We start from the raw sequence: 25,855 nt of genomic DNA, 5'->3' as shown, positions 1-25,855 counted from the left end.
TGTGGAGCTCGGGCTGAGCGAGCCGCCTTCCCCGCAGCCGGGCAGAGCCCGCAGGTGTTCCCCAAGCCTCCGCGGGCCTCCTCCTCACGGGAGAACGCCTCGGCTGCCAAGAGCTCGGAAGTGCCACCTGATACTTGGAAGCCACTTCCATTCCAGCTAAAGGCTGGTCCCTTCGGAAGGAAGCCAGTGCCCTGGAGATGGAGGTTACACATGCATCAAAAGTGGATCAAAAACAGTGGGCATTTTTAATGGCTTTGTTCCCTTATGAACTTCCACGAAGCCTCATTTAGGCTTCCTTCTTCCTCCATAGCCCGACCTGATGAGAACTGTGTCTCCACCCCACGAATTCCCGGGAAAACATACACCATAAAAATACATTTATATTATTCATAATTTCATTTTATTGAAAAAAACACAAGGATAAAAGAACCCAACACTAAAATGCCCTCCAGACCATTCCTTAATAAACATTAAGGGTCCCTGCTGGGCCCACTTGTCCTGCAGGAGGAAACGCTGCCACCAGAGCCCCTTACAATCTGGGCGGCACTTTGCCTGCCAAGGTCCTTTGACACAGAGCCTTCCCTCAACGACAAACGCACGGTGGTAAATGTGGCGTCTATTAGAGAAAAACTCTGCCCACGTCAGAAATGTCCTGCTCGCCTGTGTCTCCTCTCCCCTTGTCCTCACGCTTCCCACGAGGCATTCAGCAGCAGGCAGACGTTCCAGGTTTGAACTCTCACCTCCTGAAGAACTCCCCACTGGGCCTGCTTCCGGAGGCCCAAATGTCCCCGTGAGCCACTCCTTCAGGCCCTCTGCTGCAGCGTAGACTGCAACCTTGCAGTGAGGACATCACACAACACTCACCCACTCTTCTTGGCTTCCTCCCTGGGACATCATGTGGTGTGTGACATGTGTGTGCACACATTTGTGGAAGACTGAGCAAACACCTGGGCGTGAAGAGTCTGTGACATGTGCATGAGCGCGTGGAGCCTGTGGCCAGGGTGCATGTGATGGAGGAGGGGCCTGCCGACAGTGGGACGGGGCTATGGATCTCCAGGTGACTGGTCAGTGCACAGCTGACAGGAATGGAAGAAAGTTACCTACCTTGAGCTCTGGGCCTGAGCACACTGGAGGGTATCAGGGACTGGAGAGGACCGTACAGGATCCCCAGCCTGAGAATAGCAGAGATAAGCTGAAATCAACTGAGATAAAGGCTGCAGGGAGAAGCGAGGTCAAAAGACAGTGGCCACAGCCCATCAAGGCCAAACGCGCTAGGGGACTAGGAGAGACAAGAGGACAAATGTGTTCCATGATCAAGGGTATTAATGCAGAACTTTATGTGAGTCAGTGAGAATGTCAGCGAGTCCTGGGGGCAATACAGGGGCACAGAAATACCCTGGCTTGGGAGGCGGAAGACAATCATATCCCAGCTCACTCCCCCCTGTGCTGTGTGACCCTGGTCCAGCCAGCCAGCCCCCCTTTGCCTCCGTCTACTCTCCAGGCAATCTCGGATGCTAGCAAGACCTCCCTTGGACAACAGACAAGATCAGATCAGCTCAAGCCCACCAAGGCGCCCTGTGGCCCATCATGTGCTGTGTGATTGCTAGTCCGTGTTTCTGAAAAGTACCTGCCAGCTGATCCGGTAGAGAGAGAAGCATGAGAACGCCTGACATCACCAAGGGACCCAAGGAACCTGGGAGGAACAACAGGCAGGCAAGGAAGCTGGGGCCACCCCAGAAGCCCAGAGCCTAAAGGGGACAGTTTAACGGGATCCGTGAACCAGGGCCAGTGACTGGAAAGGGGCTGCACTTGAGAAAAGTCATTTGAACCAAGGCACAGGAGCTGACTGGGAGCTGGTGAGACCTGACACAAGAGACCTCTTAGGAGCCCTGTTGCATCGATGTGCATCAATATATGACTCATACACAATATAAAATGAATGGCAATAGACAAAATAAATGAATATACAATATTTCATGAATGTACAATATGACAAGCATACTATAAATGAAGGAGATGCAATATGCAAAATGCAACAAACATATAATACAGGATGAAAACTCAATATGTGGTGGATACGCCTTCCTAGGAAAAGTTTTGTGAGCCATGACATAAAGAAAAGAAGCAGTTACAATCAGTTTATTTGGAAACACTTGTAAGCCCTCCCAGACCCTAGAAATAACCTCTCTTAGGCTTTTCTGATACCTCAAGACTTGTGTTGCTAATGGATTCACGAAGTAAATCGAGATAAAGCACAGATGCACACAGACAGGGTTCAGAGCTCTGGCGGTCTGGTGCTGAGATGCTGAGCGTGGTTCTGGGGAAGGAGCGGGCTGGGCACTCTCGCTGCTGGGATGGTATCAGCTTGCTGTGAAATGAATGCTGAGCGCTCCTGTCTCTTTTTGCCTTCTTTCATCAAAGCGAAAATCCTTTTCTGATTTCTTTTGGTTACCAAAACAGCTACTGATGTGCATCTTTTGTAAATGCAAAGTGGCCTGACACAATCTTCCACAAAGTGGGGGATACCTGGACAATATCGGATGAAGGCCTGAGCCCAGATGGTGGGAGTGGGAATGAGAGGGGCGAGCAGAGGTGTCCTGGGACAGATGTATACCGGACAGGGTCACTGGCAGGATGCCGGGCTGCAGGGAGTATCCCCCGAAGACCATCTCGGTCTCCAGCTACAGAGACGGCCAGGGCCGTGATGCCATCTCCAAGACAAGGAGGCTGTGACCTCTAGGGACAACTCATCTCTCCTGGGGATATGTTCTCCCCCTCCCTGATGGCCTTCCCAGGAGCCCGTCTCAGGAGTCAAGGAGGCCTCACCTGCAGGCAGGACAGCTGGTTTGTAGGAAGACATCCTGCTCTTTCCCCCTCTGGAGGAAGAACCAAAAAGGACTAGGTTCCGTGCCTCCTCAGTGGGGGTGGGGCAGGGTGGGGGAAGGCTGGGTTCAGAGCCCAGAGCTGGGCCAGGAGCGCCCCAGGCAGACCACATGGGGAAAGCCAGAGTTCAAGTCCACCTCAGGTCCAACAGACAGAGGGCACACGTGGATGGCACAGCGGGAGGCAGGGCGTTCAGGGGCACCTCACCCCAGACCTGACAGTCTCCCAGGTGGATGCCACGCTCATGGGAAACAAGGGCGGAGACAACCTGTTTTTCTAGGCTGAGAGCTGTTTTCCCCAATCAGGTGTGTAGGATGCCATCTGAGCCAAATTTCAGAGTCGAAAACCCTTGGGCTGGGACCACCTTCTTCACATGCCTCTACACAAACACCTCGATCTGGGCCCTTTGAACAGCCAAACCAAGGAGCCTCAGGAAGCAGACAACGCTGGCTGTTGTCACAGGCCTCCCCAGCACACAGGGAAGGCTGTGCTTGCTATTAACAACTTGCCAAGAAAGCCCCTTGCCTTCGCACAAAGTTCCCCAGAGCTGGACTCCTCCTCAACCCCAGCCAGTTCTCCTTCAGTCCTACCAACCTGGGCCCCTCGTGGACAAGCCTCCCTCACCTGACAGGAGGGTGAGTTTCCTGCTTCTGAAGCCCAGAGGGCAAACATCCTCCTGGGCCAAACCTGCCCTAAGGCCAGCTTGACTGGCAATGACTGACAAGGCATCCTAGGCCACCAAGAGCTCTCAGGCCAGCAGCCAAGTCTCACCAAAGAACTGGGGCGTTGAGCCCCCAGAGTCGTGGGCACGCTCTGAAGTGCACCCTCGCACATGGCACACTGGGTGAACCCACTTCCCTCAGACCAAGGGAACTCTGGCAGCAAAGGTCTTTACCACAGTGACTGAGAAACTGGACCCAGAGCCACCCCCTCAGAACCTCCCACAGGCCCAGGTTGGCAGACAGAAGCCTGCAGCTGACGGGGGTCGGGGGTCGGGAGGTGGCCAGAGGGTGCCGTTGTGGGCTGGATGCAACTTCATGGTTACTGAAGATAAAACAGGGGGAGTCTTCAGCTCCGGATGAATATGGCATGAGAAACAACGGAAAGATCTCTTTTTTTTTAACTTGAAACCACGTCATACCTCTCTGAACATTAAACATTTCACAATTCAGAGACCATGCCCATCAGTCCTAATAGAGCATAGTCCCATATATTCTGCTTTATTAAGAAATTTTTGAAATGTCACTCTCTGAGAAAAGGGATGCATGTGAAATATGCAGCTCATGTGAAGACCACAGAATCATGTCAATTTAAATTAAACGAGTAAAATTAGTAATAAAATAGACGGTAATTTTACCATCCATAACTCAGGAGCTATTCAGCTAGAATCTGTGCTGAAACATTTGAAATCACTTGTGCTCACCTAGAGGTTAGCCCCTCATACACTGCTGAAGGCAGTGCCCTTTCCAGAAACAAAACAAAAGGTATGCCCTCAGAATGTTCTGTTTGACCCAGAAACCCACCTGCTGGGAACCAGCCCTGAGGAAACAGGTTCAAAAATGCTGCGTGCACAGACACGCGTACTGCGGTGTCATCTGTATGTAAAGGTGGAATGCAACTCAAGAATTCAATACCTGGCTGACATAACTAAATTATGGCACATCAAATAAATGCAGTATTACATAGCAATTAAAATTATAACTGTAGTGACAAAGAAAAGGCTCTTGGTATTGTCACATGATAATCTACAGAAAACATTTGAACATTAGACAAGATCAAGATGGCACCTCCCCCAAATCAAAGCAGTTGTTGAGTTCATTTTTTAACGTAACTATCCTTCATTTTCTCTGAGAATTTTCTCAGGAAACCATTGTATATCTGTTTTATTAAAATGCTGGAAATAAGGGTTTACTCTTTCAAAATCGTTTTTGAGAATTTTATTCTAAGGAAACTATCACATACTCATTGCCGTACTATTATATTTTTTTAATGGGAATAACCTAAATGACCAACAATAGGGATTAAACAATTATATCCATCCAAACAATGGGATAATGTCCCACCAATAAAATTACAATGTAGAAGAATAATAACATAGAGAAATATTTCCAAAAGAGTAAATGAATAAGGTAAATTATGGAATTGATCTTGAAGTCCATTTTCTTGTTTGTAAAATATCTATTTTTTCTTTAATTTTAATTTTTTTTCTTTTGTACAATAAAGATGGGGAAGAAATGTTCCCAGAACTGAGCCTGATGATTTGAGCATAAAGATATCTAAGAGTTAGGAACTAAAACTACACAACCCTGAGAAGAAAACATGCCATAGATCTTCATGGCCTTTGATTAGGTGACGGTTTCCTACCCATGACAACGGAAGCACAAGCAGGCAAAGAAAAAGCAGATGAATTGTACTCCATCGAAATTAAAAGCTTGTGTGACAGAGAACATCGTCAAGAAAATGAAACAAGAACAATCATAAAAACAGAGAACACTAGGGTGGTTGCCAAAAGGGAAGGGGTGTGAGGATAAGCGAAATAGGTGAAAGGGACACAAACTCTCAGTTATAAAATAAATAAGTCACAGGCATGAAAAGTACAGCTTAGGGAATATAGTCAATAATATTTTAATAGCCGTGTATGGTGACAGATGGTAACTACACTTACTGTGGTGAACATTTCATAGTGTATATCATTGCCACATTGTGACATGTTGTACACCTAAAACAAATACAATATTACATGTCAACTATAACTCAATAAAAAAAATTTTAATGAAAAAAGAACTCAAAGAATGGGAGAAAATATTTGCTAATCACATATTTAAAAATAGTATAGTACCCAGAATATATAAAGAACTCTTACAATCCAATAATAAAATGAAAAATAATTCAAGAATGGGCAAAGGATTTAAATAGACGTTTCTTCAAAGAAGATATACAAATGGTCGATAAGCCTATGAAAAGATGCTCATTGTCATTAGTCACTAGGGAAATGCAAATCAAAACCACAATGAGATACCCCTTCATATCCAGCTGGGATGGCTAGACAAAAGATGGACAGCAGGAAACAAAATCAAACATGAACAAGTAGGACTATATCAAACTAAAAAGCTGTACAGCAAAGGACACTATCAGCAGAACAAAAAGGCATCCTAACATTATGGGAGAATATATTCATAAACGGTTTATCTGACAAGGGATTAGCAGCCAAAATATATAAAGAACTCACACACCTCAACACCCAAAAAACAAATAACCTGATTAAAAAATGGGCGGAGGATCTGAACAGACACTTCTCCAAAGAAGGAATCTGGATGGCCAACAGGCACATTGCTAATCATCGGGGAGATACAAATTAAAACCACAATGACATATCACCTCACACCTGTTAGGATGGCCAACATCCAAAAGACAAGAAAAATGAATGCCGGAGAGGATGCGGAGAAAGGGGAACCCTCCTACACTGTTGGTGGGAATGCAAATTGAGTCAACCTCTATGGAAAGCAATACGAAGGTTTCTCAAAAAACTAAAAATAGAAATACCATTTTAGCAAGTAATTCCCCTCCTAGGAATTTACCCAGAGAAAAAAGATCCCTGACTAGGAAAAGCATATGCACCCCTATGTTTACTGCAGCACTATTTACAATAGCCAAGACATGGAAGCAGCCTAAGTGTCCATCAGTAGATGAATGGATAAAGAAGATGTGGTACATATACACAATGGAATACTATTCAGCCGTAAGAGGAGGGCAAATCCTACCATTTGCAGCAACATGGATGGAGCTGATGGAGCTGGAGAGTATTATGTTCAGTGAAATAAGCCAGGCGGAGGAAGACAAATACTAAATGACTTCACTCATTTTTGGAGTATAAAATCAAAGCAAAACCAAAAGGAACAAAATAGCAGCGTACTCACAGACTCCAAGAACGGACTAGTGGTTTCCAAAGGGCAGGGGCTGGGGAGAGTGGGTGGGTGGGGAGGAGAAGGGGATTAAGGGGCATTATAATTCACAATCACAATGAAGGTAGGTCACAGGGAAGGCAGTACAGCACCGAGAAGACAAGCAGTGACTCTACAACATCTTACTTCACTGACAGACAGTGACAGCAATGAAGGGAGTGAGGACTTGACAATATGGGTGAAGGTTGAAACCGTTGTGTTATTGAAACCATCATAAGATTGTATATCGATGATATTTTAATTAAAAAAAGATGTTGAGGATGTGGAGAAACTGGATCCCTCATGAACTGCTGGTGGGAATATAACATGGTGCAGCCACTCTGCAAACCAGCTTGGCAGTTCCTCAAAAAGTCAGACGTAGTTAGTATATGACTCAGCAACTCCTCTGCTAGGTCCGTACCCAGGAGAACTGAAAGCGTAGGTCCCGCACAGACGCTTTGCAGGAGCGTGCACAGCAGAGTCATAGGAGTCAGAAAGTGGAAGCAACCCAACTGTCCATCAGCTGAGGAACAGATCGGCAAAATGTGGCGCGCCCATTTATTTGTATTTGCTAATAAAAGGAATGAATAAGTGATACATGGTACAACATGGATGAACCATGAAAACACTATGCTCAGTGAAAGAAACCAGACACAAAAGGCGACATATTATACGATTTTATTCACAAGCTATATAGCAAATCCATAGAGACAGAGAGGTTAGTGACTGCCTGAGCCTGGGGGAGGAGGGAATGGGACGTGACTACTTAGAGGTATGGGATTTCTTTTGAGGATGTTATAAATGTTCTGGCATTGGATAGCAATGATAGTTGTACAATATTATAAATATACTAAACACCACTGTAGTATACATTTTAAAGGGGTGACTTTTATGGTATGTGAATTATATCTCAATCTTTAAAAAGGTAAAAAATTTATATACACACAATTTATTATATATAACTGTATATAACATTATATATTATACGTGTGTATGTGTAAATATATATATATATATATATATGTGTGTGTGTAAAATGTGATAAATCATTATTTACAGGTCATTGTAAAACCAGATAGTGAGTACAAGGACTCTATAGCCTAGAACTTTTGAATTTCTGACTAATAGACACAAGAAAAACACTGAGATGACCTCAGCAGATAATGAGCGGAATGTTTTCTCCTTGAGTTAATAATACAAGGCAATGTTCACATGAGGTTCCAGATCTGTTGGTGATTTGGAGGAACAAATCACATTGGTTTACAGAAAACGGTGATCAGTCTACAAACATTAGGTTTAAATACTCTCTCAACTAGCTAGAAGTTGGGATATGCAGTCAAGCAGGCATTTCAAAAGATGAAATTTGTTATTATAAACCTATGCCCTTGACATGAGAGGTTCTCGGGAGCGCTGTGCAGCAGTTAGGATTCTGGAAGTCCTGGGGCTGTGTCTGGCCAGGGCTCTTTGTCCACACGCTGTTCACACGTTCGGCAGGAGGCCACCCTGGGCTGGCGGCAGAGAACCGGCCTTTTGACACTCCGAAGCTCCACATCTGCCCTTGGTTCGGTCTGTGCTCCGAAAACTCCACCCCAAAGCCTCCCCACGCCCTGCATCCCATTTTGGTGTCAGCACCACGTGGGAAGGGTGCAGCAGACCAGGGGCACAGCCCTCCTGGGTGAACAAGACAGTACTTTCTCTAAGGGCAGGGTCCTAAGTTTCTCTCCAGTGTACTGCCCTAACTAGGCATGCAGAGGACAGAGGGAATGCCAGCCGCTGGAGGCTGCCAGAGAGAAAGGAGGCCTCCACAGCTCCAAGCCCAGCTTTCCAGCCCCGTTGGGAGCCCTGTCCAAGAACCACTCCCTGCAGACGACACCCAGGGTGTCAGGAGCACCACTCCCCACCCACGGGCAGCTCCCCCCGCTCCAGGGCAGCTCTGATTCAATTCTCCCTGTGCTGGGCTGAAATCTACCTCACTGTGACTTTGCACAGAGGTTTGAGCTTTCTGCTCTGAAGCAGCAGGTGGAAGGGGTCTCCCCCAGGCCACATGAAAGGCCCTAAGACATGTGAACACATCAACCAGACGCAGGCCATCGGTTCAGTGATACTGAGAGAAGATGGAACCTGGGAGTCACAGCAAGAGATGCTGAATTCTAACCTACGTCTCCATCTCCCAGCCAGGGTGACTTGGGGCTGGATGCGTAAATTCTCTGTCGCCCACAGACAAGATACTGACCACCACTTCCTCACCAGCACTGTGACGAGGAATGCCTTAAGAGATGCTCCATACAGCTCAAAGCAAATCTTTCTTGTTTTGGGGGGTTTTTTGTTTTTGAGGGAGAGAAATTCCCAACTGAATACATCCAGGCTTGCAAGGCAGACTGACAAAGGCAAGCAACGATTGCTTCTCCCCACTTCCTCCTCCAGCTCCCAGATGCTAAGGCTGGGATTCCCCCCAGTGAACCCCTCCAGCGCCTCCTGAAGAGGACCTGCTCAAGCTCCCCCAGCAGCTGCATTTTGCATAAGAATCCTTCATAAGGGACGTTGGTATGAACACTGTCAGGACAGAGCTGGGCCAAGTCCATTGGCCCGAGTTCTAGTCCTGCCCGGATGCCACCCACTGGGACCTGGCCAGTCCCTTCCTCTGGCAGGGAGGGGGAGAGGGGTACCCAGTATGCTCATCTATAAAAGGCTGGTATCCAAGACCACCAAAGTCCTGACCATCCTAACCTCCTCTGCCCGGCCCTGTCTGCTGTTTGCAAGCTCCTCAACCAGGCCTTAGATTGCTGGACACTTTAAATGATAAATCTTCTTGGTTGCAGTGAAAAATGAGTTTGGCAGAGCTGAGGCCCATTACAAGTCACTGAGGAGCTGCCTGGCCAAGTGAACAGCCATATAAGCCACTTTGTTGACTTAGCAAGACAGTCTTTTCCTTTATTTCTTACAAAGAAAAAAATGTCATCATTCTTAAACTCATCTGATGGCTGGCCAAGAACCACCCATTCTGTGTGGGTGCTGCTATGGCGTCATGTATTCCAGAGGGAAACTAAGGCACAATGGACTGTGGAGAAGGCCCCACATTATGTGGGCGTGGTCACAGGACCATGCCTTGTGGCTGAGGTCTGGGGCTGGGGGCTGGGGAGCAGGGGGAGAGATGTATCCGGGAGGCATAAGGGAGGGCTGGCAGCCCAGGGCAGGGAGCCCCCAGACAGCAAAGCCAGAACAGGCTTCCAGAGCGGGTTCTCTGGTTCCTGGCTATGTGACTCCAAGTGCTCGGGGCACACAAGTGGGCACTGCTGCCAGGAGCCCTGGGGTCACCAGCACAGAAGCTCTGCTACTCCTGGTGCCTTTTTCAAAAGAAAACTAAAGGCAGTACCGTGAATTTATTGAGATTCATCACTTCCCCCCAAGGCATCTTTGGGGGGTGCTGGCCCCAGGGCCCTGGGCTGAGCGTGGAGCACAGTGCTGGCAATCAGCGGGGGCCACTGGGGCAGGAAGCCGCAGGAAACACGGCTGAGGACTGAGCCCTGGGCGCAGGGCGTCAAGCTAAGCTGGCCCTCAGTGGCAGGCAGGGCCATCACAGGGCATCAGGGCCCAGGGCAGGACAACTAGAGGAGGCAGGAGCCTTAGAAGAGTAGCCACCACCGTCTGAAACACGTTTGGAAGGCGAGTGGCTGGCAGGGCCAGGGAATCAGGACATGTGCTGGGGTCAGGCAAGGGGTCGGGGCATCTCCCCTAGGCGAGGGGAGTGAGCCGTCTAGGCACAGAGCTAGGCGATGGACAGCGGCAGTGGGCCGGCCCTGCAGCGGGGTTAAGCCTTCTGCACCAGCACTAGACAGGGTCTCTGAGTCTTGGATGTTGAGCACAGGGCCTGGAAGCCAGAAGCAGTGCCAGACCACATTTAGCAAAAGGCCACTTGTCTCCACTGTCACTTCTTTTCGCCCCTGTGGTCTCCATCTCCCTGCAGGCCTCCTGAATCCTCATCCTGCTTCCCACCCTCCTGGAAACAGCCTTCAGACTGGGAGGCATTTTATAGTCCATGCTAATCTTTTTGTACATACATCACCACATGTCAGCTTCATGAAAACCCTGTGAGCTTGGTATTATTATAGCCATTTTCCAAAGAAACTGAGGCTGAGGCAGGTTGACTAGCCTGCATGAGGTCCCCAGTGAGTGAGGGACAGCGCCAGGGGTACAGCCTGCCTAGCAGACATGTGCCCGTCTGAAGCCTGCTGGAACACCGTGGTGGGGCATCTGCAGTGATCCAGGCACTTTACAGGTATCATTTCATCAAATCCCCTCAGCATCCCTTTGAGGTCAGTGTTATAATCTTCATTTTACTTCAAGAAATGTCAAGAGGTTGGCTAACTTTTCTAAAACCTCTCAGCCTACTTCAGAGCAAGAATCCAAGCTGAATATGCCTGAGTCTAAAGCCAGCATTCTCACCTCGACGATACCTACCATTAGCCACCTTCTCCTCCCTGACCCTCTGCAAGTGACAGACCCCCAGAACTATTTCAGGGGGTGTCCTCAGCCCCCAGCCTTGGGCTAAGTATGACCAGCTCTTGGGGTGTGTCCACACTTCAGGCCCCGAGGGGGCCCCCTCTCATGTTGATGAAGCTGATGTCCCTCATCACTGCCACGCCCACCCACTCCAGCAGGAGGCCTACACTGGACCTTGCAAGGTCACATGCATTTTAGAGTTTCTATTTACCTACCCTTTGTCCTGGGAAGGGATCCACCCCTGTGGGGAATATCAAGGTACAAATCCCCTAACTGCCTCTCCCCGTGACAAAACCTCACACACAATTCCCTACTGATCTGACAACTTTGGTATGCAATCGAGAGAGAAAAGTCATCAGAGAATGAAAGCACTTCTCCTCCCCCACTAAATGCATTAATGCATTTCTTTCAAGCAGATTACATAAAAAATGGTCTCACCTATGTTGGGAAAGAGAGGACACCTTAGCAAAGCCAAGTTTTCGCTCTAAATTCTTGTGCCGTGCCTCCTGTGATTACAACTGACAAGCTCAGACAAACGGAACACTCGGCCTGCGTGATGGCCCCGGCACTCACCGTGCACCCTGCAGGGCTGAGGCAGGCTCTCTGCGGGACCACGGTGAGCACCTTGTACAGGAGCCTGGCCCTCGGACTGCAGGATCAGCAGTAGGGGAAGCAGGCCAGGGCCTCATGCATCCTCCTGTAGCCTTATGACCCTGGACGGGCTCATGTCCCTCTGCCCAGTGAATCCCTCATGGGAAAGGAGATCCCACGGATCTCCAGTGAGATGCAAAGGACCAGAGAAAGAATGGGAGCATGTGCCGTGTGCCTCTAATGTCTGGACCCGTGTTGACTGCACAGACAGCTGCACTGAATGGAAAAGTGGCTGCACGTATTATTCCTGATGGGAAATTTCAACCCAACGTCCAGCCTTGTCCAATCTCACCCAGACCAACAGAGGCTAGCACAAATAAACCATCTGATAGCTGCCACGGATCAGGCCCCCTGCTCTACACCAGCAGGATTCTCATCATCCCTCACCCACTCCCCTAGGCATCAGTGTTGCATGTCACAGGGAAGGACACTAAGAATCTGAAAAGTTTGGTTGCCTGCACAGCTATGAGATGCTGGGTTTGAAGACGAGTTTTAAAAAGTAAAGGGAAGGATGAAGCCAACCTCCTCCTGCCCCTGCCTCCCAGGTAGGAGAATCTGGTCCTGCTCAGAGACCACCCAGCACCAGCTCCTCTTCCCCACCGTCCCCACTGCCCAGTTAGAGGGACTGGCTGGGGCAGCACAACCACTGCCCCGTGAAGCAGGACAGACGCTGGGGTGCGAGAATCTGCCGCGTCACTGCTCAGGTAAGAATGGGCTGCAAGCTATTCCAGGCTTGTTTTTAAAGCGCTGCCCACCCCAGCTGACTCTAGGGATCCTGAAAGTTACAGGTGGGTTCCAAGCTGAGCAGAGCTGTCCTGAAACTGAGTGGGTCTGCCTCCATGCCCACAATGAGAAGGGTTGTGATGTCCTTGCCGACTCTTTCTCATCCCCTAGTTGTTTAGTCTGGCTTTGCCCTTTAACAGCCTGTATAGACAGAATTACCTGGAAAAGAAAGTGCCCTTGGTCCGCTTAGAAAGCACCAGACACCTTCCTTCCTTTAGGTCATGTGTAGGAGCTTCCACCTGGGAACTCAAGACTGAAAAAAATCAAATAATATTTCACTGAGGATGTTTCCAGGAAAACAGTGTTGCTGTTACCTTCAGAACCCAGGAGAAATGGTTGGCCTGACCAAGTTGAAGAGATAATAAAGCCTGTTGTCAAATACTGAGAAACTTCAGACCACACTGTGGGTCGGCAGCCTTGAATGCCAAAAGCCCTTGTATTGCCTGTGTCCCAGAAGCCATATTTCATTCTAACATGATGTTTTTATAGGTTATCATAAAGCTTTGAAGTTGTAAATACCCAGGGTGGTCTAGTCTGACTACCCATGTTGGTGATAAGGAAACTGAAACCCATCAAGGTGGGTCGTGTCCAAGGTCACGGAGTCCTTTGTTGCAAAGCTGAGGACAGCCGAAGCTTCGGTCAGTGCCTCTTAGGAGCTGAACTGTCTCCTTCAGAAGTCATCTGTTGAAGTCTTAACCCCCAGTGGCTCAAAATGTCACTGTATTTAGAAATAGGGCCCTTAAAAAGGTAATTATGGTACAATGAGGTCACTGGCTGGGTCCAGTTCTAACACGACTGGTCCTTATAAGAAGGGGAGATTGAGACAGTGACACGCACAGAGGGAGAAGATAGCCATCTACACACTGCAGAGCAGGACCTCAGGAACCCAGGCCTGCCGACACCTTGGTCTCAGCCTTGGGCTTCCCGAGCTTGGAGAAATGAATTCCTCTTCTTTAAACCACCTAGTCTGTGGTGCTTTGCTCAGCAGCCCAAATGCAGTGTCCCCCTCTGCCTCCCAGGCCGTGACAGCCATTTAGGGAACAGGAATTTTTAAGTACATCATTTCTGCATACTTACTGACACTGATGACATGCCAGGCAAAGCACTTCCAGTTGGTAAACACACACCTGGGAGAATCCCTGGGGTGTTGCGGGTGCTGTGCAGGGGGTGATACAAAGTCACGGAATGCTTCCTAGACTACTGGCGGGCTGTCCCTACAGCTGGCTCCTAAAGAAGCCATCCGAAATGTGCCAGGGGGTGGTGACGTCCCGGGAGTGACTGTTTAAGGTGGGTGGTGCTCACTTCCATGGATAAGATCAAATTTATTTGTTTGAACAAAGGGTAGCAAGAGTGTCCTGAATTTGTTTTCTCACTTAAGTTACAGAAATGGACCAAGAAAGTAAAGAGTAGGGAGATTTCAAAGGGAAATGTGGATGGAGGAAGTTGAAGAAAGGAGGAAAGTGGGGCTCACTCACATGTGCACCGAAGGCCTTCCAGTGACCAGCATCCTGTGGGTGAAGAGACGGGTGAGGAAGACACTTCAGAGCGCTTGCTGTAGGTGACAGAGGCCACGCGTATGGACTTGGACCCAACCTGCCTTCCACGCTTGCTGGCTGCGTGAGCTTAGGCAAGTTCCTTAACCTCTCTGTGTCTCGGTTTCCCCATTATGTTCTTAAATAGACACCACAGCAATCTCTCTCTCCCAGGGCAGTTGTGAGGATACAATGAGCTGAAACGTGAAAAGCTCTCAGCACAGCGACTGGCACACAGAAGCCCTGTTATTTTCAGTCTAGCTGGTTAACGAGCAATTACCGGAAAATGCAACAGGTGTTTTTAATAAAAGGTTTTGAAGGGCTGTGGGAGCCCAGAAGACAGAGCCTCTGTCTCAACCGCGGTGAGGTATGTGAAGACCGGCCCCCTGAGGTGCCCTGTGCCAGGCTCCGGCATGCAGACCAGAGGTTCGTTCTGGAAGAGAAGACGCCTGTAGGCAGAGCGGGAGGCTCGGACAAACATCTCGCCTTTGGGCATCTGCCAGGGACTTTGTTGCTGCAGGAGGGGGCCAGCCGTGAAAGACCCCCCGGCAGACGCTGAGACGGAGTGGGCTGAATCCCAAGACGTGGGAGGAGCACCAGTGCAAGACTCCAGCCGCGGCGGAGTGGTCCGCAGAGGCGGAGGGGGGTCCTGCTGCCTGAGGGCGCTCCCCCGGTGGGGAGGGCTGTGCAGGAGGGTCCGGGCGGGATGGGGCCGTTAGGGCGGAGGCGGAGGAAGGGGCGTGTGTGTGTGTGTGTGTGTGTGTGTGTGTGTGTGTGGAGGCCGATGAACACTAACAGTTAAAGATGAGGAAAAGGAGCTGGTAGAGATGCTGCCCCACAAGAACAAGGCGACTTGATGAGGATGCCAAAGGGGCAGAAACTTCCAGAAGACAGTCCTCAGTGGGGTGAACTGCAGACAGGGTGAGTCAAATGAAGACCAGGAAGTGCACACCCAATCCTGCAAGGAGCAGGACACCCCCAAAACTTAGATGCAGGCCACCAGAGGAGGACAGGAGGGGCGCCAGGTCCCTGCAGCCTTGGAGTGAGGCAGAGGGGGCTTCTCGGGGCTGAGGGCCAGCCTAGGAAGGGAAGGAGGAGGCTGGGGGAGCTGCAGGGACCAGAGAGGTGAGCTTCCAACAGGGAGAGATGGAAAATGGCCCCTGGCTGGGGAATCAGCCCAGCAGAAGGGGAGGCGGGGAGGACACAGCAGAGAGAGGCGACACTAGGTGGGAAGACACAGAGCTCACGGGCACGGAACGCAGCCGGGCGGGGAAGGAGCCAACGCACCCCTCGGCCTTCCCAGGGCTGCTTCCTCTGGGGCTTTGCGTTCCCGAGGTGCCAGCGCGCCAGCCTCCAGGTGCGGAGAAACCGCTCAGCCCCGCAACCGGGAACGGCATCTGACGCAACGCAGGACTGGATGCAGCTGAGGGCTAACCCCTGGGCAAGGCCCGCGGTGGGCTCCCAGGAAGATGACAGGTGTTTACAAAAGCCCTGACCCTGGAGGCGCTAGCGGTCCTGCGAGCGAGATAAGGCGGGTTCAGAAATAACTCATAACTCTCCGAAGGCAGACAGCAGTGCGTGCTCAGAGGAGCAGATAACGCGCCGAGGGAGTTCCAGGGCAGATGGCTTCCAGCTGGAGGAGATCGGGAAGGGCACATCCGAGGCAGGGCCCTGGAGGTCCAGGCCTAATATTTGCATGCCAATGTCACTTCCGGTTTCGGGAATGAAAGGTGTCTCTCCCTCCTGGCGCCTGGCCTTCCTTCCGAGCCGGAGCGCGGCTGCCGTCCGTCATAGCGCCCTCTTACTGAGCCCCTGTGTTCCCTGGGCGATCAGCAGCGCTGGGAATGGCAGTGAGGGCTGGCTCCTAGGTCTCCACAGGCCCCTCCTGGGGGCTGAAGTGTTCTGGCAGGCCCCCAGGAGTGGACAAGCGTGTACGTCTCATGCAGTCGGCCAGACCCGCGAAGACCATGGCAATGACAGACCGCGCTCCTCGTCTCAGTCAGTCCAGGTGGCTGTAACAGAATACGACAGACCAGGCAGCTTAAACAAGACACGTTTGGTTCTCACAGTCCTGGGGGCTGGAAGAGATCAAGGCACCAGCAGGCTGGGCTCCGGTGCAACCCTGCTCCTGGCTTACGGATGGGCCCTCCCATGGTGGAGAGAGAGATCTCTCTCTCTCATGTCTCTTTTTATAAGGGCATTAATCCCATTCGTGGGGGCACCACCCTCACCATCTAATTTCTTCCCAAAGGTCCCATCTCCAAATACCAGCATGCTGGGAATTAGGACTTCAACCTGTAATTTGGGTGGGGGGCACCTTCAGTCCCTAACACTCTTTTATAAATTCTCACCTGATGGATAATGAAAAAAGCACGAGGTAAACTCCACTTCCCAGATCTTCCAAATAATCAGTAAATTCACTCCACAAAGGATGTCAATAATTTTTATTTAAATAAGGGAATGAGCATGAGTCATCCTGAGTACAACACATAGTGTTAACTGTTTATGTAACAAGTAGATTTTGTAACATAAAACTGAAATGGGCACAGAAATCAGAAACTTCTTAACAGTGTTTTTGCATCTCTCAACTTGATTTCTTCTCACGCTGCCCTTCTGAGTCACAAGTGAGAAAATCAAGATATGTAACATTTGAGATCAACCTAAAGTCACAAAGTCAGTTGTCAAGAGACCAGCTTGTTCCGCAGTGTTGTGGGAAAGATGCTCGTCATTCTAGAATAGCTCTAGCTGACTCTGGGGAGAGTTCAGGGAGAAAAGAAACCCTTCCTAGGGGTTGTCACTTTTCTGTTGAGTGCACTAGCGTCCACAGGACAATGACCACCTCCAGGGCTGAATTCTTGAGCCACATGCTCAAAAAAGGCCTTGAGGGCCAGGAGTGGAGGCAGGAGGCCAGGGGCGCACTTGCAGATCGCTCACCTTCTACCTTTCATTGGAGCCTGGCGGAGCATCACAACGTAAGATGGGCTGAGGACAAGAAGCCTCTGGGGTCAGAACGCCCCAGTCTCCCCGGAGAGGCGGGAGGTCCCCCACTTAATCAAACCCCAGCATAAGTTTCTACAGACAGAACCTTCCCAGCTTGCACTCTCTGGGTCTTGGCATCTGTCCTCACCCCGCACTGAACTTCTAACTTAAGAGTCCAGCTGGCTGCTCTCACCCCTGAGCACACGCATGCCGCGTGTCGTGAGCCTGTGAGGCCAGTGTCCGAGCCCCACACACTCCACCTCCAGGAGGAGTTTGGACTGGGAACATTGTTTGGAGGCAGAAGACTGTGGCTTGGCTCTTTTTTATTTTAGGATTGATCAGCCAGGAAAAGGTACTTTGTAAAGCGCGACAGAGGTAGACCATCTCCACTGCTAGCCACTTCACAGACATATGGCCTGCTATCCCACGAGTTAGGAGGTGATTATTGGAGTGGCACAAACAGATTTTTTTGTCAAAGTGGAGGTGTGATTTTCTCAGGTTCTGTGAGAACACACACACATATTTTTACCAACCCAATCTGTTTTCCAGCAGCCGAGTGGCCGCAGGGCCTGGGAGGCCAAGTTGAATGTCTGGGATCATGAATGCGTGTCTGGTGCAGTCTCGGGAAGCTCTGAGCATCCCCGACAGAAGGCCAAACCGCCAGAGATGAGGCCAGCTGGCCAAGGACCCATGAGTAATGAGGATGGGGGGCTGAGCAGGCCTGGTGGCAGACACCCCAAGTCCATCCATGGCCACAGGCAAGGCAGCCTCCTACCTGCCCAGGCCCTCACCTGTGACGGGAGAGACTACTGCAAAAGCCACCCTACACACACAACCATCTAATGGGGCTCATCCATTATGCGGGAACAGGATCTTTCTTTTAACTCACTATTGCTGGTTTAGTTCTAAGATGTCTTTGAATTAAAATTTAAGTCTTGCCAGAGACAGTAGAGAGAGCGGAGGGAGTGCATCCCTCTACTTGTATTACCTCCCTGACTACCTAGAAAACAAAAATATCTGTGGTTTGTTTTGTTTTACAGTATTGATCTGTACTACCCAATAGGCTAGCTACTAGCTTCATGTGCTAAATTTACATTTTTATTAAATAAATTGTAAAATTCAGTTTGTAGGTTGCACCAGCGCATCTCCAGAGCTCAGCTGCCCCATATGGCTAGTGGCCATCACACTGAACGCAGAGATAAGGAATATTCCCATCACGAAAGAATGCTCTGCTGGCTAGCACCAGTGTAGACCTGCAAGGGGCAGAGCAGCGAGGGGGAGCACAGGGTGAAACGCTAGCAGCTGGAAGCACAGGGCGGTGGTCACTGGCTGGGCAACTAGGATTAAGCTGATTCCCAAGCCAGAACTGGGGAAGGCCAAGAAACCAGCTCACCCTTGACATTTATAAGGCCTGAGCAGGAGGCCACATGCCCAAACTCTAAATAAAAGCTAAACCAAGATAACAAGGTTCATTGAAAGGATGAAAAAAATATCATTGTTCCTCTCTCGTGACAAACATGCCCTCATATTGGTATGAAAGGATGGTGCTGTAGCTTCCTAGGGCTGCTGAACAAGCAACCATACCCTGGGCAGCTTCAAACAGCAGAAATGTATTCTCTCAAGGTTCCAGAGGCTGGTGGTCTACAGTCAAGCTGTGGACAGGCTTGGTTCCTTTGAGGCTTTGAGGGAGAGTCTGTCGCATGCCTCTCTCCCAGCTTCTGGTGACGGCCAGCAGTCCTGTGTCCCTTGGCTTGTTAACCCATCGTGCCTCTGCCCTCACAAGACAATCTCCCCATGTCTCTGTCTTTACGTGGCCTTCATCTTACAGAGACACCAACTCTATCAGATTAGGGGCTCACTATACTCCAATACAACCTTCTGTTTACTAATGACATCTACAAGGACTCTATTTCCTAATAAGGTCACTATCTGAGGCACTGGGGGTTAGGCCTTCCATATACCTCTACCAGAGGACACAATTCAAACCTTAGCATTCATGCTCAAATTTGGGGTCGAGTCCTCAGACATCCCTGCACTCTGCTCCAGAAGAGCCCCTGCCCCTGGCCCTTCCCTTCCTTCCCACTCCCAGCTCTGCCATATCTGAGGGGCTTTGCCATCATTGCTCCATCTATACCTCCCACAGATGGCCACCCCTTGGCCACACCTCAGCCCAGGTATACACATGTTGGCAGCATAGTCCCCCCACCCCACAGGAAGCTCGGGGGGAGGAAGCCTACACAGGCCCTAGAACCAGGGTGGGAGTCATTTGGACACGGAATTTCAAGGTTCCCTTCCTCCCCCAAAGAGAGAAGGAGGTACAAGCTCTGGGTGGGCATGCCCCCTTAATCCTGGGGACAGGGCACAGCTGGGAGAGGGGACTCAGGACTCTCCAGCACTCCCATCCCAGGTCCAAGGGCAGTCCTGCCAAGGCACCACCAGATCCACCCAACAGAATCCACAAAGGGCTCAGAATCTGGTGGCCCCAAATACTTCAAGAAGGGAAAAGGAGAGCTAACGTCTGTTTCAGAAGCAGCTGGGTCTGCAAATCCCTTCTCCCACCCCAACAGAGGAGTAAAAGTGATTCTCCGGAGCAAGGAGCACAGAGGAGGGGCCTAGATGGGGAGGTACCAGGCACAGCAAGGACCAGAGCGCCACACAGAAATGAAGGTTTGTGTGCGGAAAACTAAGACTGTGCACCCCCACTCCCAACCCCCTTCTCTCATTCAGCTTCCAGAATGTCTAACCTGTCACCTTCAGGAAGAGGATTAACTCAAACTAGCCCAGAAAGAAAGACCTAAAGATGCTGATTAGCTAGTGATTCGGCAACAAAGCAGCCCCAGCCATATTCCTCTACAATGAAGCCCACAGCTGACAATCTCACTTCAGTGCTTCCAGTCAGCTTCCTAAGTCCCACTCCTAAATATGAGCCAGGTAACAAGATTCTTAGACATCGGAAGGAAGCCTCTGATATGAGAGACAGAGACCAAAACAGGGAGAAAAGGGGCAATCTGGGGGGAACAGAGATAACACACAGACAAGAAAACATCAAGATCAGAAAAACTATTATTAACATTCTCAGGCAGATAAAAAGATATGGCATTCATTAAAAAAGATATTTTTTAAAGGAATATGTAGAGAATAAAAACAGCATTGACCATTTCAAACCTAATATCAGGAACAGAAAGCTCATTAGAAAGATTGTAAGATAAAGTAGAGGAAATACAGCAAAAACTGAAGGATTTATTCAACAAGCGTAGCATTTGAAAATAGAGTTCCAGAGAAGGAGAGAAGGAAAACAGAGCAAAGGAAAACATCAAGATATAATTTAAGAAAATTCTGAGAACCGAAAGACAGTTTCCAGCCTAATGGGCCCACTGAACACCCAGTATGATAAATGAAAATAAACTCATCCCAAGTGTATTATCATGAAATTTAAGAACACCGAGGACAAAAAGAAGGTCCTACAAACTATCAGAGAGATAAAAATAGGTCTCATACAAAGGCTCAGGAACCAGAATAATTTTGATTCTCAGGAGCAGCCCTGAATGTTAGATTACAATGCAGCAAGGTCTTCAAAAATCTGGAGGAAAATTATTTCCAAGACAGAATCCTATACCAAACCAAACCATCAACTAAGTGTGAAAGTGGGATGAAGATGGTGTCAGTCATTCAAGGTGTCAACATATTACTGTCCACAAACCTCAGGAAGCTATTGGAAGATTCCTTCCACCAAAACAAGAGAAAAATGAGATGAAAACATGCCATGAATCCAACCCAAGACAAGATCAGAGTAAACTTTGGACTTCCAGTTTTAGCTTCAGCATGTAAAGAGATCAGAAGTCATCACCCACTGTCCTCGTAATAAGAAATATCTGGAAAACTGAAAACCATGACTTTTCTTGGACTCATCAGAAAATTGGTATTGCAAGGCAAACTGCTATCCCTAAATCTGGAAAAACAAGGTACATTCAGAGTCACATCAAGATCTTATCTAGACTAAGTGATAAACGGGTAGGGACACTTACGTAGTAATTTTGATGAACTGTTGAAGGCTGAGTGTGGACTAGCCTAAAAGAGAGATGCTCCTGGGAATACAGGATTGGAGGCCTCTCATACTTTGGGGGCTTTACCTCAGGATACCCTCCAAATTCTGACAATGAAAAGCCAAGAAAAATCCCCTCAAGTCTCTGGCCAGGAAGGAAAGGGAGATCCTATGGGATATGACCAGGGCATTCTCCATAATAAACGGCAGCTCTCCAAGGGAGAAGCCTTTGCCAGGTGTATCCCAGCTGGGGAAGGACATTCCTCCTAATACAACGCTTTCTCCAGCTTCCTGAATTGCCGACCAGAAAAATGATGGGGAAATATAGTTAACAAGGATCATTGCTTCAAGGAAATAGATCGGGAACACTGCAGCCAAGGAAGACAGTAGAGCATAGGGGTCTAAAGCTATATCATTTGTGAAGGTCACAGCCTCAAAATAAGGCCCATTAAAGACTGAGATTCAATCAGAAGAGTACAGACACTTCTCCTTTCCAAGGCCTTGCCATTACACCACCAGGGCTCAGAGAACACCTGGATCACACCTGAAACACTGTGAGTCACAGACCCTCTCTGAGGAGGAGTACTTAGGGAAGCCCAAAGTTAAGAGGAGAAAAATATGGGCATTCAAAGGGATTTGAAGCTTCTAGTACCTAAAGATACAGCAAACACTAGACACAGCCCAACTTGTAGCCAGATGAACATGAATCCTCACACTAAAGACTGTTTACCTTGGTTCCTTTACCCTGAGACAACACATCTGTCTTTCTACAAAAAGTATAAAGCATGATGAAAGGCAAAGAAAAGCACAGTTTGAAGAGACAAATCAACCGTCAGAACCGGATTCAGATATACCACAGATGTTTGAATTATCAGACAAGGAATTTTAAATAACTATGATTAATACATTAAGACTGTAATGGAAAAAGTAGAATGCAAGAACATATGGGTATTGTAAGCAGAGTGATGGAAACTCTAAGAATCAAAAGCAACTGCTAGAAATTTTAAAACACTGTAATGTCAAAAGCACTGAAATGAAGAATGCCTCTGATGGACTCATTAATAGCCTGGACGTGGTCAAGAAAAAAATCAGTGAGCTTGAAGATAGGTCAAAATAAATTTTTCAAACAGAAATGAAAGAGAAGAAAGATGAAAAATATAGCACAGATATCCAAGAGCTGAGGAACAAATTCAAAAGGTGTAACATATGCATAACGGGAACACCAGAAAGAGAAGAGAGAGAAGAAAGCAAAAGAAATCTTTAAAACTAGACTAGCTGAGATTTTCCAAAATTAATGACAGACACCAAACCACAAGTCCAGGAAGTTCAGAGATTAATCATTCAAGATTAATACCAACAAATCTACACAACAGAGTCAGGCATATCACATCCAAACTGCAGAAAATGAAAAACAAGGAGAAAATCTTGAATAGCAGCCAGAGGGAAAAGCACCTTATCTGCCAGGATAAGAATTACAGCCAACTTCTGCACAGAGGCCATGCAAGCAAGAGGGTAGAGTCAAATATTAAAGTGCTGAAAGAAAAGTGCCAACTTGGGATTCTATATCCAGAGAAATTATCCTTCAGAAGTGAGGGAGAAAACTCACCAGGTTATATACATTAATTATGCACTGCTCTCTGTACGTCAGAAAAAAGGAAGGTGCCAAGGCGGCAGTAGGAGGTGACGGGCATGTCTGTTACCTTGATTGTGGTGATATTTTTATGGTTACATGCATGTGTCCAAACTCACCAAATGATACACATTAAAAACATGCAGTTTCTTGTATGTCAATTATATCTCAATAAATCTGTTTAAATGAGTTAAATACATGTGAAGGAAAAATAAAAAAACTTTCTCAACCAGACAAAAAACAGGAAATTCATTACCAAAAATTATCAGAAAAGTTAAAAGGAAATCTTCAGAGGGAAAGAAAATGATATAGGTTAAGAAACTCAGATCTTGTTCTTTGAAGGTGAACATAGATTAGTTGAAAATATATGTTTTAAACTCTAGGGCAACCACTAAAAATAAAATTTTTAATAAGTGTAATTGATACTCTAATAGACGAGATAAAATAGAGTCATAAAAAATATTCAATTAAAGCCAAAGAAGGCATAAAAAGATGGAAAAAAGAAATGAAGAAATACAACAATAGTAAACTGTTAGAAATATGGTAGATATTAACCCAACTACATCAATAATCACTTTAATGTGAATGGTCTAAATACATTGATTGTAAGACAGAGTTTGTCAAAGTGGATAAAAAAAAATAAGACCCATCTGTATGATGAATACAATAAAACTACTTAAAATCTACAGGCAGATAGGTTAAAAGTAACAAGATGAAGATGTAGCACATTAACACAAACCAAAAAGAAGCTGGAATAGCTACATTAATTTCAGAAAAGCAGACTTGAAAATAAGGAAAATTATCAGAAATAAAGAAGGGCATTGCATACTTATACAGGCATCATTTCTCAAAGCAGACATAAAAATCCTTGACATGTATATACCCAACACCAGAGCATCAAAATAAATGAAGCAAAAACTAATAGAACTACAAGAATAAATAAACACAGCACGCCTCTCAATCCATAATGGATAGATACAACAGGCAAAAAATGACTATGTAGACGACCTAGTCAGTGTAATGCAAGTGACATTTAGAAAATACTCCATCCAGGAACAGCAGAATACATACTCTTCTCAGAGTATAATTCCGTTCTATAAAGGTGAAAAACAGCAAAATTACTCTGTGTTATTAAAAGTCAGGCTAGTGGTCACCTTGGGGAGCAGCACAGGGACAGAACTAGGAGAGATATGAGGGACCCCCTGGAGCACTAGAGAAGTGCTCCTTCTGGACAACTGCGTGTGCACCTCGTAATGCTTCATGAGGACATGCACTTAAGCTTTGTGCACACTTTTGTTTTCATATTCGCTTCACATATTATTTCATATCAGTTTCACATTTCATATTCAATTTTGTTAATATAGTTAAAGACAGAGAAGCAAAGGGACACTCAGCCTGATGGAGCTGCCTGGAGGACAGTCCGTACAGGTGCCCAGAGGGCTCCCAGTCCGGCTCAGAGTAGGTGAGGGGATTCCAGAGTAAGTCACCTCCAGAGGATGAAACTGACCTTCTCTCAAACGGCTGGCATCAGGAGCCCGGGAGAAGTGTCCCGCGGGCAGGGGGCTGGAGGTGGTGCCCCTTCTCCAGATTCCACAAAAGTACAGACGCTCCCAAAGAAATGTCTGCTCTCACAGAGGAAAAGAAAGGGGAGCTAGGGAGGTGACTGATGCCTTCCATCAAGCCTCCAGGGGCTTAGGCGGAAGTAAGAGCCCCCAGCGTTCCCCGCTGGTCTCTCGACCTGTAAGATGGAGTCTGAAGGCACAGAAATGCTTTTTTCTGTAACGTGCTTCCTTTCATGAGGATGCATGACATATTGCCATGTGACAGGGGTGCTTGAACATGTGAGAAAATAACAACCTTATTTACATTTCTCAAATTCCTTAAGACCAGTGTTGATTCCAACTTAGTTTTGGCACAGAGCCAAATGCACTCACAGCCCACTTGCTTTCTTTTTGCATTTTGTCCCTCATGGAGCTTATTATAAATGCTTATTTTCAATTTTCATAATTTTTCATTATGACAGGCAGAGGACAAGAGAGCAGAGATAAAGGAAATACTAACTGGTCTCTCCACACCCCTGATTCCAGTGTGAATTCATTCACTCACCTTCTAACTGAAGGCTTCTTCATCATGAAAGAACAAATGGGTGAAGAAATAGGTGCTTCCATCAGCTCTGCCAACATGGAAACAAATGAACACCTTCACCTCCTTTCTGCACTTTTCCACCACCAGCTGTTGATGCCAAAGAGCCGCAAAATAGTCCAGACGCGACAATCAAGCAGACAGAAGGGAAACAGACAGGGGAACTCAACAACTAGACAGATCGACTGTGGGAAGTCAGGAGGGCTTTTTCTCCTGGTAACATTTTTACAATTAACCTACAAACCTAAATTCCATGGAAAAGAACCCAGTGCAGAATCCCAAAGTAGTGATGAAATTCCCTCCTCTTGGGCTCGCATTCCAGGCATGCCTCAATATCCACTTCTCCTTGGCGCCCCTCCTACGCTAATAAGGAGTGAAATAAACTCAGTCTTCAGCCTGGCCTTAAATTTAATCCCAGGTCTCCAGGGGCCCATGTTGCTTTTCTAGTCTGGCCCCCTCACCACTCAGATAAGGAAACCACGCCCCAGGAACCTGCAGCCCACCTGAGGCCACACCTGGGCACAGGTGCACCGCCCTGTGCGCACCACCTCCATGAGAGGGAACCCAAGCCCCCGGAGATGCCCGTGTCCCGGCCGCGGCCCAGGCGACCCCGCTCTGCCCAGCCAGCCTCCCTGCTTCCTGGCCCGGCCTCCAGCCCCCAGGCAAGAGCCGTAAGCCTTCCTCACGCTCCCCTGAGCCCCGAGCTACTGACTCGCTCTGCTGTCAGCATCTGGCTTCTCCTCGGAGGAACAGAGGCCGGCAGAAGGGAGCC

The 25,855-nt window shown here is 48.1% G+C and overlaps 1 long non-coding RNA gene across 1 annotated transcript in view; it reads right to left on the bottom strand.

Annotated features, from left to right (window-relative positions):
- Positions 1-7,486: 7,486 nt before the first annotated feature.
- The window catches only part of LOC118973920 (uncharacterized), a 63,393-nt gene continuing 45,024 nt past the window's right edge, over positions 7,487-25,855 (bottom strand). Inside the window, exon 5 of the long non-coding RNA XR_012122903.1 lies at positions 7,487-16,302. This is a non-coding gene — a long non-coding RNA (uncharacterized lncRNA). The remainder of the gene's footprint in view (positions 16,303-25,855) is intronic.

This window comes from Manis javanica, chromosome 1, assembly GCF_040802235.1.
Source record: "Manis javanica isolate MJ-LG chromosome 1, MJ_LKY, whole genome shotgun sequence".
Lineage (NCBI taxonomy): Eukaryota > Metazoa > Chordata > Mammalia > Pholidota > Manidae > Manis > Manis javanica.
This window is presented reverse-complemented; position numbering and strand designations above follow the sequence as displayed.